The sequence below is a fragment of the Artemia sp. Qi Xiang Cuo genome, chromosome 20, assembly GCF_049724085.1.
Source record: "Artemia sp. Qi Xiang Cuo chromosome 20, ASM4972408v1, whole genome shotgun sequence".
Lineage (NCBI taxonomy): Eukaryota > Metazoa > Arthropoda > Branchiopoda > Anostraca > Artemiidae > Artemia > Artemia sp. Qi Xiang Cuo.
In genome coordinates this window covers 16,286,218-16,304,971 of record NC_142813.1, presented here as the reverse complement: position 1 = coordinate 16,304,971, position 18,754 = coordinate 16,286,218, and the positions used below count along the sequence as shown (strand labels likewise).

The 18,754-nt window shown below is 37.4% G+C and overlaps 1 long non-coding RNA gene across 1 annotated transcript in view; it reads right to left on the bottom strand.

Moving 5' to 3' along the window:
- The window catches only part of LOC148939932 (uncharacterized), a 36,444-nt gene that overhangs the window by 2,795 nt on the left and 14,895 nt on the right, over positions 1–18,754 (bottom strand). The window contains exon 2 of the long non-coding RNA XR_016143487.1: positions 14,714–14,888. This is a non-coding gene — a long non-coding RNA (uncharacterized LOC148939932). The remainder of the gene's footprint in view (positions 1–14,713; positions 14,889–18,754) is intronic.

The window sequence follows — 18,754 nt, the reverse complement described above, 5'->3', positions numbered from 1 at the left end:
CACGTGGGGTATTTTTCGCGGCGGGGGGTATTTTCCAGGGTGGTATTTTCCTCGGGGGGGGGGGGGGTATTTTCCGCGGGGGGGGGGGGTATTCGCCTAGAACCACACGAAGTTACCCTCATTGTCAACAGCAATGACTGTTGAAAACGATCAGAAGATATACATCTAGTAGCAGAGCAAGGTTTTGAATCTTTATCTTGATTCTTGAGCCAGAATATAGTTTCTACTTTACTGAAAAAAAAGTGAAATGAAATTACTGAAAAAAAATCTGCATTTTCAGTTTAATATACATATGCTGATATTTATTCCTTAAAATCTTAATTGATGGAATCTTTTCAGCAAAGCACAAATTACATTCTGGCTTTTAGAAAGTCAGAGTTTAGGGGTGTAGAACCCTACTCATATTAATTTCTGCTCGTTTTGAGTTCGACTCTGTTGTTTATTTTAATTTCTGTTTGTTTTGGGTTTCATTTATTTATTGATACTGATTTGTGGTAGTTGTATGCTTGGTAGATTATTTGATTTTATTTTTGTTCATTTTGGTTTAATGGAGTTCTTTACTGTTTTTTTTTTAAACTTATTTTTTTGAAAAAGTTTTCTTAATTAATTTCTGTTCGTTTTATATTGACATAGTCTTTTTCAGGGGAAAAAACTGAGCCTCTTTTAAAGTTAAACAGCCATTCCTTCCATAAAAACCTGAAATACCCCCTGAGTATAGCTTACGACCCTTGCCCCTAGTTCCTGGGGATTGTTTCAACCCCAAAGGCCCTGTTATATGATATTTAAACCATTTTGAATAGAATAGCTATCTCAAAATTTCTATTAGATGCATTTCGGGACAATATGACGTGTGTGTGTGTGGTTGTGTGTGTGTTTGTGGGGGGGGGGGGTAGCTGCCCTCAGATCACTTTGACTCTTACAGATAATACTAGAGCGTTTGATTACCAATCCAATTAGCTCCCTCCGAAGTTTATATGACCACGCTTTCTATAAAAAACCTTATGTGTCCCCAGGGCATAACTTACAACCCTTGCCGTGAGGGCTGGGGTTTTTGTTATCTTCAGACATAATTTCCAGAGCCGTTCCGACGCGCTGAACAAAATCGATATATCAAAATTTTGATTGGAAGTGTTTGGAGAAATTATGGGCGTGGGGGGGCATTTGCTCTTTGATCACTTTCAAATAGTAATAAAGACACTAGTCTTTTCAATTTCCAATGAAATGAGCCCTTTTTGAAGCTTCTACGACAAAACTTTCTATAAAAACCTTATATATCCCAAGGACATAACTCACAACCCTTGTCCTGAGGGCTATGGGGGAAGGATTGTCATCCTCAAATACATAATTTCCAGACCTTTCAACTACGTTTAACCAAATGGCCATATAAAAATGTTGACTGGAAATGTTTGGGGAAATGATGGACGTGGAGGGGGGGGGTCTCCGTCCGAATACTTTCGACTAATAAAAAGGACAATAGTCCTTTCAATTTCCAATCGAATGAGCCCTTTTTGAAATTTTTACGACAATGCTTTCTATAAAAACATTATATCCCCCCCAGGGTTAACTTACAACCTTAACCCTGAGGGCTGTGGGGGGAGTGTCATCCTAAAAGACCTTTTGATTGTATGTGTTTGGGGAAATGGTGGGCGTGAGAGGGGGTTAGTTGCCCTCCAATCATTTTCAACTATTAAAAAGGGCACTAGCCATTTCAATTTGCAATCGAATAAGCCCTTTTTCAAGTTTCTACGCAAACGCTTTCTATAAAAACCTTATATGTCCCCAGGGCATAATTTACCGCCCTTGCCCTGAGGGTTGTGGGGGCGGGGGGTTATCATCCTCAAAGACCTAATTTCCAAAACTTTCAACGACGTTGAACAAAATGGCTATCTAAAAATTCTAATTGGATGTGTTTGGGGGAAAGGTGGAAAGATGTGTTTGGGGAGCATTACTCATAACGCCTGCCTCCGGGCCCTGGCGGGTTCCGTCGACACAGGAATTTTTCTTATCTGACCATTGAACTATTTTTAATGAAATGGCTATTATAAAAAATTTATCAGATGGAATTGGGGAAAAACGGTGTGTGGGGGGGCCAGTTGCCCTTAGATATCTTTTGACTCTTAAAAATTGAACTAGAACTTTCAATTTCCAATCAAATGAGCCTCCTCTGAAGTTTATACGAGCATCCCTTTCATAAGAACCATATACGCCCCCAGGACAACACTTACAACGCCTATCTCCCGGGCTCTGGGGGACGTTTTTGTTATCTAATTTTTGAACAATTTCCAAAACACTGGCTATCTCAAAATTTGTAGGGGACGAGTTTGGGGGGAAAAGAGCGTGGGGGGCTATTTAACTCTCTTGACTCTTAAAAAGTGAACTAGAACTTTCAATTTCCAATCAAATGAGCCCTCTATGAAGTTTATACGAGCATCCCTTTCATAAGAAACATACATGTCCTTAGGGCATGACTTAGAACGCCTTCACCTGTGCCCTGAGGGGTTCTATTGACACCAGATTTTTTCTTATCTGACCTTTGAACTATTTTTAACAAGATGTCTATCTCAAAACTTCCATCAGATGGGTTGGGGGATAGCTGCCCTCGGATCTCTTTTGACTATCAAAAAGTGAGCTTGAACTTTCAATATCCAATCAAATGAGCCCTCTCTGAAGTATATGCCAGTATTCCTTTCATTCGAATAATATATGCTCCAGAGGCATAACTTACAACAACGGCCCCCAGGCCCTGGGGGGTTGTGATGACACCTTAGTTTTTGTTATCTGACTTTTGAGAAATATTTAACTTAATGGCTATCTCAATATTTTTATTGGATCCATTTGGGGGAAAAGGGGCGTGGGGGGGGCTAGTTGCCCTTCAGTATCTTTTGACTCTAAAAAACTGAAATAGAACTTTCAATTTCCAATCAAATGACCCATCTTTGAATTTGTTTACGAGTATCCCTTCAATAAGAACCATATATTCCCCAAGGGCATAACTTACAACACATGCCCTCAGGCCCTGGGGGGCTGTGTTGACCCCTGAATTTTCGTTATATGTTCTTTGAACTATTTAAAAAAAAGCTATCTCAAAGTTCTTCTCGGTTGGGTTTGCGTAAAAAGGGGCGCGGGGGGGGGATAGGTGCCCTCCAATCTCTTTTGACTCTTAAAAGTGAACTAGAACTTTCAATTTCCAATCAAATGATCCCTCTTTGAAATTAATACGAGCAGCCCTTCCATAAGACCCATATTTGCCCCGAGGGCATAACTTACAACGCCTGCTCCTACACAACGCTGGTGTATAACTTACAACGCTGGTGGGTTGTGTCAACACCGGAATTTTTGTTATATGATCTTTGAACTATTTATAACAAAATAGCTATCTTAAAAATTTTATCGGTTGCATTTGAGAAAAAAGGGTTTGGGGGGAGGGGGGTGCTGGTTACCCTCCAATATCTTTTGACGCTTAAAAAGTCAACTATAACTTTCAATTTCCAATCAAATTAGCCCTCTCTGAAGTTTATACAAGCATTCCTTCCATAAGAACCATGTATGCCCACAGGGCATAACTTATAACCCTTGCCCCTAAAGACCGTGGGGGGAGTTTCCTGCTAAAATATATAATTTACAGAACTTTCAACTACGTTGAACAAAATGGCTATACCAAAATTTTGATTTGATGTTTTTGGGAAAATGATGAGCGTGGAAGGGGTATCAGTTACCTCAGAATCACTTTCGACTATTAAAAAGGGAGCTAGTCATTTAAATTTCTAATCGAATGAGCCCTTTCTGAAGTTTCTACGACAACGTTGTCTATACAAAAACCTTATATGCCCCCAGGGCATAACTTAAAATCCTTGCGCTGAGGGCTGTGGGGGAGTTGTCATCCTCAAAGAGATAATTTCCAGAACTTAAAACTATGTTTATTAAAATGTGAGTCTCAAAAATTTGATTGTATACGTCTGAGAGAATGATGAGCATGAGAGGGGGGTTAATTGCCCTCAAATTATTTTCGACTATGAAAAAGGGCCCTAGCCCTTTCAATTTCCAGCGGGATGAGCCTTTTTTGAAGATTTTACGACCCCTTTTTCTATAAAATCCTTATATGCCCCAAGGGCATAGCTTAAAACCCTTGCCTCGAGGGTTGTGGGGGAGTGTCCTCCTCAAAAACATATTTTCTATGTGGAAATCAGCTACGCTGAAAAAAATGGCTATCTCAAAATTTTAATTTGATGTGTTTGGGGAAATGATGGGCGTGGCGGGGAGCTAGTTGCCCTCCAGTCACTTTTGACTATTAAAAAGGGCACTAGCCCTTTGAATTTCCAATCGAATGAGCCTGTTTTGAAGTTTCTACAACACCTTCTATAAAAACCTTATAGCGCCATTTTATTAAAAATGGCACTAGAACTCTCGATTTTCAATCGAATGAGCCCCCTTTGAAGTTCCTACGACGACTCCTTCCACATGAAGGGCCTCTGGGGAAAAAAATAATAAATAAATAATAAAACATTGGAGCCGTATGGTCTTTACTATAGGCAACGCTACAGCTTTGCCTCTGATTAATTTTATAAAATTATATTGTTTTTAAATATATTCCATCAGAAGAACAAGCTTCGCCCTATTTTCTATTAGAAAAACGTTTCATTTTACTTGACATTAGCTAGAATGAATGAAGCAACCACTGCTCTCAGTGGCTCGAAAGGGGGAGGGGAGGTCAAACAGCTCCCCTGGATTCCGAAACTATGTATTTGTATATGCGTTAAAAATGCTCATTTTCTTCGTATTTCTGTAGAGAAAATAAACTAAATTGACATAAATATTGACAAAATAAACATTTTGTCTCTTCAATTTAAAAAATTATATATTTTAGTAGAGCCCCTCCCCTCCTAGGTTTGATTTAAAATGAGGATAGATTTTAATAGCTGCAATGACAAGTTAGTTTTAATTTAAACACCAGGGGATATTCACTTCGAACATGATAAGAATCTCATGATAAGAACCTCAAACATGATAAGAAAACGATTCGCAGTGAAAATTTTGACAGGTTTATTTAATTGCTACACAATATATTGCAAAAAATTTTCGATTATTTTGTAAGTTTGTAATAAAGATTTTATAAACAAATTAAATGTTCAGTAATGTAAATACAATGATTTAATTCGAATAAATAAATTGTTGCGTAAGGTTCATTTTTCATAGAAATGTTTTTTGAGAAAAAGTATAAACTTCGGACAAGTCTCTTGTTTAACTGAAGAAACGGATTGCTCTTGAGTTATTACCATTTTTTGAAGAGCTCCTTAATTGGATCTGGCTAACGCCGGTATCCTATCTTGGAGCTCGGAAATAGTTCAAATCACGGTTGCCTGGTTTCTGGCAGATTGTATAGCAGACACAAGAAACCGGTATTGACCAAAGTATAAACATATACAGAACAAGTACTGACAAAATCTATCCTCTCCACACAAAAAAGTGACCCTTTGTCCGCGTCTCCGGAGAGGATTCCATACCTATGCGAACCTGGCGCATAAATCACAAGTTCCGTAGGTGATTATACTTGTTCCGTAAAAGCTGTATTAGATTTACTTTACTGGCTCGGAGCGGTTAATTAGTACAACATTTACCCTCTAGTGGCGCTGAGGTACGCGGGGTCACTTTTGGAGAGCTTTGACTGTACTTATTCAGTAGATGATTATACTTTGGTATTGACCAGTGTTACCAATTGGACATATTCCTATGTGCCGGGACACAATGACATAATAGGGCAAAAAAGGGACATATTTTAGAAATTTGGGATATAAAAGGGACATATTTTGCAAATGTATGAAATACAATAGAATATTTTCCAGTTGGATACATATTTTTGTAATAAAAATGTCATTTTTCACCAAATTAGTGATAAAACTACTTATCTAGCACTAAATTTACTTAACTACTTACTTTCTACTATTTTTTTAGATTTTATAATATATTTTTCGGAGCTGCTTGCTCTTTCCCGCAGACAACTATCTGCAAATACTCTTGATATTCTTTACAAGTTTGTATTCTATAATCTATAAACGATTTTATTTCTCATTGCTTTAACCCTACAGTCAAAACAATAGGCAAGCAGACACATTTTTAGTTCACAATCGCTTCCAGCTTCCAATAGTCAGGCAAAACCATCCATCTATTTATCATGTGTTACTAACTGAAAATTCAAAGTTAGCAAAAGAAAATAAATTGGATTCTTGATGATCTGGAATTAATTTTGATATCAACAGATGTACGAAAAGAATTAGCTGATTGGGCTGCATCCAAATATATAATATTCATTAAGTTTAGTGTTACCCATCAAAGCCTACGGGCCTGAAAAAATTTGCTAAATTTTAGAAAAAGGTGAAAAATACCCCCTAAAAGTCAAAGAATCCTAATGGAAATCACGCCGTCAGATTCAGCGTATCAGAGAACCACACTGTAGAGGTTCCAAGCTCCTATCTAAAAAAAATATGAAATTTTGTAGTGCTTGCCAGAAGAAGAATTCACGGATTCGTCTTTATTAGTCGTTGTTATTTTTTCCAGGGGTGATCGTATCGAACCAATGGTACTAGAATATCGCAAGAGGGCTCGTTCAAACGAAAATTATAAGATCTAGTGTCCTTTTTAAGTGACCAAAAAATTGAAGGACAAGAAGCCCCCATCCCACGCCTTTTTTTCCTGAGTGTCGTCTGATCAAAATGTTTAGTTAGCCCTTTGTTCAGTATAGTTGAAAAGTACAACAGATATGTGTTTTGAGATGATTTGATCTCTCAGAGCCTCTAGAGGAAGGGCCGCAAATTATAAAATTTGCCCATTGTTTGAATATAGTATATGTTATAGGAAAGTATACAGACATTTTCTAAGGGGGGGGGGAGGAGATCTTCTGGGGACTGATTTTCTACGGGGAGAATTTCCCATTGGGATGGAAGTTTCTGGGGTTAACCTTTTCAGGGGAAATTTTACATTTGGAAAATTAGCCATAATTGGTATACAAAATTTGTGTTATTTGTCTTACTTTCTCGTTGTTGATCCCATTGTACATGTGGAGGTGCTTTGAGGGAATTGTCAGGAGGAAGTTTTCATCGGAGTTGCAATTCTCTGGGGATCTTTACGGGCGGGATTTTCCACGGAAGAAATTTTCCATGGGAAAATCATCACCAGGAGAAATTCCCCAAGGGAAATTTCTTGGGGAGAAACTTTCCAAGGGAAGGGGTGTTTTCCACACAGGAATATTTCCCAATGACCTTAAAAAGAATCAGAAACTGAATGAAAACTAGTCTTTCTTCAAATAAAAGTGTGCTAAGGAGTATTTTTCAGTCATAATTGTAAGCAAAAAATTTTCGGGGAAGAATTTTGCAGCAGGGATGGAATTTCCCTGTGGAAGAATTCTACATGGGAGGAACTTTATATAGTGGAATTTTTCGTGGGAAATTTTCCACAGAGGGGCCACCTAAGGTCGACACAGCTATGCATGCTCCTCCTCCATCCCCATATATTCAAAGCCTCTTTCTTTACAACCTCCCAGTAAGTTCCCATTTCCCTAGTAAAGAGTGAAATTAAAGCTTAAAATGAACAGAAATTATTCCGTATATGACATGGGCTACTCCCACCTCAATACCCCCTCTCTGCGCTAATTTTCGGCCTTTTGTGTAATTAATTAAAATAACTTTTTCCACAAAATTAGTTTTTCAAAGAAAAGTAAAGAACTCCATTAAATCAAAAATGAGTAAAAATAAAATCAAATAATCTACCAAGCTCGAAACTACCACAAATCAATATCGATAAATAAATGAAACCCGAAACGAACAGAAAATAAAATAAATAACCGAGTCAAACTGAAAACGAGCAGAAATTAACATAAGTTGGGCGCAAAAGACCTATGGCTTCCCAAGGCCAGAACAGTGTTTGCACTTTACTGAAAAAATATAAATGTTTTTACTTTTATAACTTTAATAAATCAAATAATATTAACATTTTGATTACTAAATATCAGTATATATATATTAAACTGACAATGCACATTCATTGTATTTTTTCAGTAAAGTGCAAATATTGTTCTGGCCTTGGGAAGCCCTTTGAATTCCCAATCGAATGAGCCTGTTTTGAAGTTTCTAAGACAACGCCTTCTATAAAAACCTTACATGCCCCCAGGTCATAACTTAAAACCTTTGCCCTGAGTGTTTTGGGGGAGTGTCCTCCTCAAAAACATATTTTCTATCTGGAAATCAACTTTGCTGAACAAAATGGCTATCTCAAAATTTTGATTGGATGTGTTTGGGGGAATTATGGGCGTGGGGGGGGGCTAGTTGCCCTCCAATCAGTTACGACTTTTAAAAAGGTCACTAGCCCTTTGAATTTCCAATCAAATGAGCCTGTTTTGAAGTTTCTACGACAACACCTTCTATAAAACCCTTATATGCCCCCTGGGCATAACTTAAAACCCTTGCCCTGAGGGTTGTGGGGGAGTGTCCTCCTCAAAAACATATTTTCTATCTGGAAATCAACTACGTTGAACAAAATGGCTATCTCACAATTTTGATTGCAGGTGTTTGGGGGAAAGATGGGCGTAGGGAGGGACTAGTTGCCCTCCAATCCCTTTCGACTATTAGAAAGGGCACTAGCCCTTCAAATTTCCAATCGAATGAGCCTTTTTTGAAATTTCTACGACAATGCCTTCTATAAAAAAAAACTTATATGCCCCCAGGGCATAACTTAAAACCTTTACCCTGAGGGTTATCGGGGAGTGTCCTCCTCAAAAACACATTTTCTATCTAGAAATCAACTATGCTGAACAAAATGGATATCTCAAAATTTTGATTGGATTTGTTTGGGGGAAGGATGGGCGTCGGGGGGGGGGCTATTTGCCCTCCAATAACTTTCGACTATTAAAAAGGGCACTAGCCCTTTGAATATCCAATCGAATGAGCCTGTTTTGAAGTTTCTACGACAACGCCGTCGATAAAAACCTTATATTCCCCCAGGGTATAACTTAAAACCCTTGCCCTGAGGGTTGTGGGGGAGTGTCCCCCTCAAAAACATATTTTTTGTCTGGAAATCAACTACGCTGAACAAAATGGCTTTCTCACAATTTTGATTGGATGAGTTTGGGGGAATGATGGGCGTGAGGGGGGCTAGTTGCCCTCCAATCACTTTCGACTATTAAAAAGGGCACTAGCCCTTTGAATTTCCAATCAAATGAGCCTGTTTTGAAGTTTCTACGGCAACACCTTCTATAAAAACCTTATATGCCCCCTGGGCATAACTTAAAACCCCAGCCCTGAGGGTTGTGGGGGAGTGTCCTCCTCAAAACACAATTTCTATCTGGAAATCAATTACGCTGAACAAAATGGCTATCTCAAAATATTGATTGGATCTGTTTGGGGGAATGATGGGTGTGAGGGGGGGGGCTAGTTGCCCTCCAATCACTTTCGACTATTAAAAAAGGCACTAGAACTCACGATTTCCAATCGAATGAGCCCCTTTGAAAGTCTCTACGACGGCCCCTTCTATATGAAGTGCCCTCTTTTAAAGAAAAAAAATAATAAACTGTACATTGTGTCAACATTGATCTTATATGCCCTCGAGGCATGACTTAAAACCCTTGCGCCGAGGGTTGGGGGGGAGTGTCCTCCTCAAAAAGATATTTTCTATCTGGAAATCAACTACGCTGAATAAAATGGCCATCTCAAAATTTTGATTGGATGTGTTTGGGGGAATGATTGGCGTGGGGGGGGGCTAGTTGCCCTCCAATCACTTTCTACTATTAAAAAGAGCACTAGCCACTCCAATTTCCAATCGAATGAACCCATTTTGTAGTTTCTACGACAACTCCTTTGATACGATGTGCCTGGGTATGGAGAAAAAAACAAACAAAAAAAAACTTATTTTGCCCACATCGTTCTTTACTTAGGCAGCGCTAGCGCGCTGCCTATGATTTTTTAAGAACGATTCTTGAAACACAAGGGCCTTGTAATTGAATCAAAACCTTTTTTAAAAGTTCTTAAAAAGATTTTAGCGTGAAGAGAGGGGTATTGAAGAAGGGGCAGCTCTTCTAATAAGGAATAGTTTCTTTTTGTTTTAAGTTTTAATGTTGCTCCTTACTTTAAGTAGAAAAACCAATTTTTTCATTTAATGAATGAAAGAGTGATAAGGTTACAATTTAATTTATACTTTTGACCAAAGCACATACTGTAGAAAGGGTTGTTGTTGAAACTTTGAAAGCGGCTCGATTGTAAATTAAAACCTCTAATGCCCTTTCTAGGAGTCATAAGTGATTGGAGGGCGACAGCCTCCTCCCCCGCCCGTCATTTCCCCAAACATGTCCAATCAAAATTTTGATATTGAAATTTTGTTCAGCATATTTGAAAGGTCCAGTGCTTATGATTTTTGTGGATGACCCCCCCCCCCTAAAAAAAAACTTTCAGGGCAAAGGCTACGTGTTATACTAGTTCCCCATTATTAACATATAAGATCTATATGGAAGGGTGGGTTTAATAAACTTTGGAGGGGGCTCACTGGATTGAAAATTAGAAGTTCTAGTGCCATTTTTAAGAATCAGGAGTGACCAGAGTCAAACCTGTCAGCCCCCTCCACCCACGTCTTCTTTTCTTTAGATGTATTCAACAGAAATTTTAAGATGGTCATTTTGTTAAAATTGGTCCAAAGAACATATAATAATGCCATCAGCGATGACGCAACCTCTAAGACCCCTGGATAAGGGTTGTAAGTTATGTCCCTAGGGTATATACGGTTTCATGGAATGGGTAGTCGCATAAACTTCAGATGGGACTCATTTGATAGAAATTTAAAGCCTTTCATAAGAGTCAAAAGTGATTTGAAGACAAGCCCCCCCCCCTCCCGCGTCTATCATTTCCGAAAACCAGTATCCAATCAAAATTTGTAAACATCTCTTTTGTTCAGCATTGTTGAAAGGTCTAGTAATTATGCCTTTGGGGATGTCACCCCCTGATTGAAGGGCAACCCAGCTTACCTAGCGCTCTGCAACGTCGCTTGACTCCTGTATGGGCACTGCCAGGGGGGCAGGGGGGCAATAACACCACTGGAAAAGTAATTATAAGGAAACCAAAGGAAGGAAAAAAGAATAGGGATAAACCATGGCAAAAATGTGTGTTGCCCCGTTTTTGGCTGCCTGCCAATAGATTTCGATCCTTAATAAGGAAAATGTAAGTTCTCATTTGTGACTGCGTGACCCCTTTATAGTTTTGCAGAACCATATTTTCTATTTGATTTGATTTGAGCAAAAAAAAATAATCAAATTCTTCATACCCTTTATAGCAATGAATGGTAAGTAAATAACGATCCTTGTCAATAGCCAAAGTATAAGAGCCTAACTTTTGATAACATTCAATTAAATAATCAGCTTTTTATGGTGATCCTAAATATGTATTTGTGTATTAGTAATTAGTGCAGTTATTAGTACACAAGAAAGTTTGTATAACTATAGAAAACAACTTAATAAGGGCGTTTTCGGTAAAAAATATGCCGTCAAGTTTTGCTTGCATTGTAAGAGTACCCATGAGCTGATATATGAAGCCACCATAATCAGAAATGTATCGAATATCAGAAATAATCAGAAATTTGAACGGACTGCTGGAAATTTCTGTATTTTTCCCCTGAACGGAAAGTTTTTTGTTTTATTATCATTTTTTTTCTAGGAGTGATTGTATGTATCTAGTAGTCAGGTTAAAAAAGATTAAATTTTCTACATTTATGAAGCATAAAGGTTTCAAATATATTAGGTTTTAGTATTCAAAATTGAATTAAAAATATTGAATATTTGATTTTCTTCATCTTAGTTTTACATTAAACAAAATATTTTGATAATGCGTTACTTTTTATGAATACTGAGTAGTCGAAAGGGATTAAATATTTAGGTGTCTGATAGCCAAGTTCAACACTTTCAATATTCTTGAAAAATATCCGTCCAACACTTCGGCGTTGTTCAACAGAACTAAGGAGCTTGTTCATTAAAATATAGTTTGAGAGTTTGTCCATTGAAATGTAGTTTTTTATGCATCTTGAAGGAAGATGCATAAAAAAGTACTTTTTTTTATGTATCTCATTTCGTAGGAAGATGAGCCTTAAACGGCGTTCACAAGCGTGTCTAGCTAGAATCTCATGTCTAGACACATGTCTAGCCAGAATTCAATGTCTTGGCAACGACCGTTCACAATTAAAATTCGGCGCTTGGCTAGACACGCTAGACAAGGCGCTTAGACATTGAGTTCTAGACTCTAGAACTCAATGTCTAGGATTTTCGATTACAGCCAATCAGAATGTTTCAAGTGCACTATTTTCATCATATATGTTTACATTATAAAACTGAAATTAAATTTTGGTTTTCTCATTAATCATTTTTTTCATTTTAGGCAAATATGCAATACCAGATATAATAGTAAAGCACGCCAAGGCAATTGTTTCGTTTATCTCATCCATTATCTTGTGACAGTAAAAATAAGGATTACAATTTGTAAAATTTTGTCCGCATAAGCTCTCTTGATTGGCTAGAAATGACAATTTGAAACTAAATTTGTAGATTTAGCTAAGTACTGAATTTTATTTGTGAACGGTCGTTGCCTAGACATTGGATTCTGGCTAGACACGTGTCTAGACATGGGATTCTAGCTAGACGCGCTTGTGAATGCTGCTTTAAGCTCTCACAAGTAGTTTTTACTGTTTACATGCTTTTATAACTTTTGTGCTTTCGAACCAGGGTTGCCAGCATCAGTAGGATTCTATTAGATCTAGTAAAAAAAAAAAATCTAGTAAATTTAGAGGATCTAGTAAATTTTCCGAAATCTAGTAAAAACTATTATAATTTCATGATTTATAGTAAACAAAACTTTTTTTTATTTTCCATGAATTCAGGGAAAAAAAATTATCGTAAACACATGACAATTTACAATTTTTGCTTGTCTGTTTTACAATTTACAATTTTGCTCGTCTGTCTCAGAGACAGACAACCAGTCACCTATTTTCATATACAGATACTTCACTTCCGGCGTCTAAAGGTCGACAAAATCAGCTTTATGTGTATCAAATCTTACCAACTAAAAATGAAGCTATAATGACACTTGGATTTGTGATGATTGGGAATCTATTAGTATCAAAACAAAAGTCAACCACCCGGGGTGATTAGGTGAATCTACTCAGCTTGAAAATTTTTATTGAGGAAAAAGGAGCATGCTGAGAGAAATTAAAAGTAAGAAGAAATATAACAGAAACCTACAAGTTCAAAAATCCTTTTTTGGATATATATATATATATATATATATATATATATATATATATATATATATATATATATATATATATATATATATATATCCAAAAAAGAATTTTTGAACTTGTAAGTTTCTGGAATTTTAAAACATACTATGAAAGCGAAAGAAAAGAGGAAAAGAGAAAAAAAAGAAGAAAAAAGGAAAAAAGATTGTGAAAACCGTATTGATTATCCGCCTATAGTAAAAATCGATGCGTGATGGTGCGAATGTACTAAATGAATCTTTTTCGTTTTCATTATATTCGATGTTAACTGACTAGTTTGAAAAAAGTTTTCAAGTCGTAAAAAACTAGTTTCTGAAATATACGGACATAATTTGGCTGAAAAGGACACATTTTTGGATGCTCAAGGGACATATTCATTGACCGAAATGTTGGTAACTCTGGTGCCCAGCCCTTTGGATGGGGTGGTGGTAAAGTTCAAATTTACCTCTATAGTCAGAATTGCATCCTGAATCCAAATTTAATATTAATTTGGGTATAAATTCAGAATTCTGGTCTCTCATAAGGAGACATGTTAAGAAAACAATTTATACTTTAAAATATGTTTAATGATCCTAGTTAACATATTATCGAAGGGGAGAACCTTTATCATCAAGTCTTTCCTCTAAAAATCCTTTTTCCAACTTAAAAGAAAAAGTTTCCAATTGGCCTCCATGCTAAAATGAAATTTGAAATTGCCGCTATAATAAGTTGTATATAAGTTGTATAATAAGTATGATCTTCGCGATACAAATTCTCGAGTGTGTACTAGCTAACAGGGAAGTATGAAAAATAATCGTAGGAATCTTAAGATCACGGGGAGAGAGGGTTCAAAAGCCTCTTTCCTGTGAGTGCCTCACTGGCCTCTCCCTTTGTCTATTTGCCTTTTTAAGAGTCATTTGTTATAAATATAAAGCTTCCACAGGCAACTTAAGCCAGTCAAAGACACATGGTTTGGATACATACCGTACATACCTTTATAAGAATATCATCAGAAATATGCTGGAAAATTTTAAAACGTTTAGTTGAAGCACTTTTTTGGAAGTGAGTTCATTATTTTGAACATGGTTGGGTCTTAACCCTGTATAATTAGAAACATATCTGAAGAGAGTTCCGCTTCACCACTCACTCAGGTAATATTTAGGGGGAAATAAAGCTATATACCAACGTGAATACTTATCAAAATGAGAGACGCTAATATTTCTTTTTTTTTCCCACTATTTTAGTAAAATGTTCCCAAGTATTTAACAAGTTTTCTTCTACTTTCCAAAACAGTATGGAACTTTTGATGAAAGGAATTGTGAAAATTAACCAAAACATGGGGGGAAACCGCCGCAAATAAAGTGCAAAATTAAGTTTTACGTCATCAAGTTCGCCAACTTGGAACTTGTCACTAAACGCTTTATTGAAAATAGCTTACCAGTAAATCCTGCCGGGCATCGACAAGCAAAGGTATTGACTGGATAAATAGGTCTAAATGGAACTGTATCACTTGCTATAAAATATGAATCATTTCCAAATTTCAGCACTGAGACGCAATCTTCATAGTTCAGGCATGGCTCCCTAACGCAGAGCGTATCGTCAAATGGAAGTATCTAAAAATAACAGTCAATGAAGGTTACACAAAGTGGTGGCCGGTGTTTACACCCCCCCCGGCGAATACCCCCCCCCGGAAAATACCCCTCCGGAAAATACCCCCGGAAAATACCCCTCCGGAAAATCCCCCCCCCCGGAAAATACCCCCTGAAAAATACCCCCCCGGAAAACACCCCCCTCCCCGGAAAATAACCCCCGCAGAAAATACCCCCCGCGGAAAATACCCCCATGGAAAATATCCCCCCGCGGAAAATACCCCCCCCCCCCAAAAAAAAATAAAAAAAAAATAATACCTCCCGTGGAAAATAAGGCTTTCCAAGTTTGAGAATTTTATTTGAGTTTTATTTTTTTAATTTCCGTAGGGGGATGGAATTTTGGAACTTGTGCATTATGCGCCACTCACTCAAGTTTAAGCTGTGTAAAACTCGAGAACACACCGCTTTTTTTTGTTAGTTTCTTCGTTACTTTAGAAATAAATTTGCGCTATAGATTTGCAAATTAGGGGGCGGGGTCAAGCATAACGGGTCTGCATGCAAAATGTGTTTGTTACAATTATTCTGCATATTAGATAGATAGACAAATAAGTGTATTTTAAAGCCAAATATACGGCCATGAACACAGTAAAATAGCATAAATGAATATAGTGAATGAGGGGGGGGGGTGTTTAACCCCCCAAAAATGCCCTCCCATTTTTTTATTTCCGTAGGGGGATGGAATTTTAGTACTTGTGTATTAAGCGCCACTCACTCAAGTTTACGCTGTGTAAAATTCGAGAACACACCGGTTTTTTTTTTTTGTTAGTTTCTTCATTACTTTAGAAAAAAAATTGCGCTATAGATTTGAACATTAGGGAGGGGGTAAGCATAACGGGTCTGCATGCAAAATGTGTTTGGTACAATTATTCTGCATATTAGATAGATGGACAAATAAGTGTATTTTAAAGCCAAATATACGGCCATAAACACAGTAAAATAACAAAAATGATTATAGTGAATGGGGGGGGGGATTTTTAACCCCCCAAAAATGCCCTCCTCACGAAAAATACACCCCTCCTTCGGAAAGTAACCCCCGCGAAAAATACCCCCTCCTTGGAAAATACCCTCGTGAAAAATAGCCTCCCCCTGTGGAAAATAAGGTTTCTAAATTTGAAACTTTTATTTGAGTTTTTTTTACAGTTTTAGTCAGTTCTTTTTTTTATAGTTGAAGTCAGAAAATAATTCTTTCTCGGTATATGGCCACTTCTATTTAATAGGCTTTTTAGTTTTCAGTTTGTCTTTATTAGTTGTAGGCTTTATTTTCATAGTGCGTGTCTTGCTATTTGTGGTGGTGGGCCTTCGCTATTACTTTTGATTTGGAAGTTATGCTGGATAATGCGTATTTTGTTAAATAATACGTATATACTTTGCAAAACAAACGAAATCAAAAGTACTTTCAGCGTCGCCTCAACGCGGCGGGGAAGTGACAACAGGGTGATGTTAGATATGACTTTACGAAAAGAAAATAATAATCAAAGTAAGGATTAATTTCAGATATAAGCATTCTGGACCCATAGTTCTTATTTTTATATTATTTGCAAATGGGTTTCCACCAGTTAACAAAATTGCAGTTTTATTAATATCCGACTCCACTCTGGCTAAGCACGTTGAATCTACGTATCAGTAAACTCAAAGCTATAAGAAGAGATGACACATTGGTAGTAGTCTTAGTGGAAGTGTTTTATGGTTTGATGGGCGTGGAGGGGGTGGGGTGTTGTTGCCTTCTAGTCACTTTTGACAATTTGAAACGACACTAGATCTTTCAATTTCCTTGGCAACTAGGCCCCCTCCCACGTCACTTTTCCCCAAAATCGTCCAATCAAAATTTTGAGATAGCTTATCGATAACTATGTCTTTGAAGATAAAATGACACCCTACAGCCCCTGAGGAATGGTTTTTAAGTTAAAAAAATCGCCATTTGTTTTGTTCGTTATAGGGAAGTATGTATACATTTTCTAGATGGGGAAGGGCGGGCGAATGTTCTGCTGGGAGACATTTAAATAGTATCCAAGAGATGAAATTTTAAGAAGAAATTTTACGCTGGGTGAATTTACAAGAATTCATATACGAAATTTATTTATATGTCTTGCTTTCTCTTTACCATTTTAATTTTACGCGTGGGGATGTTAAGGGTAATTGTCCGGGGTAAATCTTCGCCAGGATTGAATTGTCCAGAGGATATTTCTATGGGGAGGGGTATTTTTCGTGGGGGAGGGCATTTTTTGAGGGGGGGGGGTTAAACACAAACACACCCCATTCACTATATTAATTTATGTTATTTTACTGTGTTCATGGCCGAGTATTTGGCTTTAAAATACACTTATTCGTCTATCTATCTAATATGCAGAATAATTGTACCAAACATATTTTGCATGCAGACCCGTTATGCTTACCCCCCCCCCCCTAATGTGCAAATTCATAGCGCAAATTTATTTTTAAAGTAACGAAGAAACTAACAAAAAAAAAAACGGTGGGTTCACGAATTTTACACAGCGTAAACTTGAGTGAGTGGCACATAATACACAAGTACCAAAATTCCATCCCCTTAGGGAAATAAAAAACTCAAATAAAATTCTTAAATTTGGAAAGCCTTATTTTCCACGTGGGGTATTTTTCGCGGCGGGGGTATTTTCCAGGGTGGTATTTTCCTCGGGGGGGGGGGGGTATTTTCCGGGGGGTATTTTCCGCGGGGGGGGTATTCGCCTAGAACCACACGAAGTACCCTCATTGTCAACAGCAATGACTGTTGAAAACGATCAGAAGATATACATCTAGATGCAGAGCAAGGTTTTGAATCTTCATCTTGATTCTTGAGCCAGAATGTAGCTTGTACTTTACTGAAAAAAAAGTGAAATAAAATTACTGAAAAAAATCTGCATTTTCAGTTTAATATACATATGCTGATATTTATTCCTTCAAATCTTAATTGATGGAATCTTTTCAGCAAAGCACAAATTACATTCTGGCTTTTAGAAAGTCAGAGTTTAGGGGTGTAGAACCCTACTCATATTAATTTCTGCTCGTTTTGAGTTCGACTCTGTTGTTTATTTTAATTTCTGTTTGTTTTGGGTTTCATTTATTTATTGATACTGATTTGTGGTAGTTGTATGCGTGGTAGATTATTTGATTCTATTTTTGTTCATTTTGGTTTAATGGAGTTCTTTACTGTTTTTTTTTTAAACTTGTTTTGTGGAGAAAGTTTTATTAATTAATTTCTGTTCTTTTTATATTTACATAGTCCTTTTCTGGGAGAACGAATAGGCCTTTTTGAATCCTTATCAACCATCTCTCCCAATGACACCTTAAATACACCCTAAACATGGATTTCGGTTCTAGTTCCCAGCTCCCGAAGATTTCTTCAAGCCCATAAACAATGTCGTGTGGTATTACAGCCATTTTGGATAAACCGGCCGTTCAAAAATTTCCATTAGAAATACACCAGAACGCTCCAACGCCTGCGTGTGTGGTTGTGTGTGTGTTTGTGGGGGGGGGGGGTTAGCTGCCCTCAATTTCCAATCGAATGAGCCCTTTTTGAAATTTTTACGACAATGCTTTCTATAAAAACATTATATCCCCCCCCTAGGGTTAACTTACAACCTTAACCCTGAGGGCTGTGGGGGGAGTGTCATCCTAAAAGACATTTTGATTGGACGTGTTTTGAAAATCGGTGGACGTAAGAGGGGTTTGGTTGCCCTCCAATTATTTTCAATTTTTTAAAAGGGCACTACCCATTGCGGTATCCAATCGAATGAGCCGTTTTTGAAGTTTCTACGCAAGAACTTTCTGTAAGAACCTTATATGCCCCCAGGGCAAAACTTACAACCCTTGCC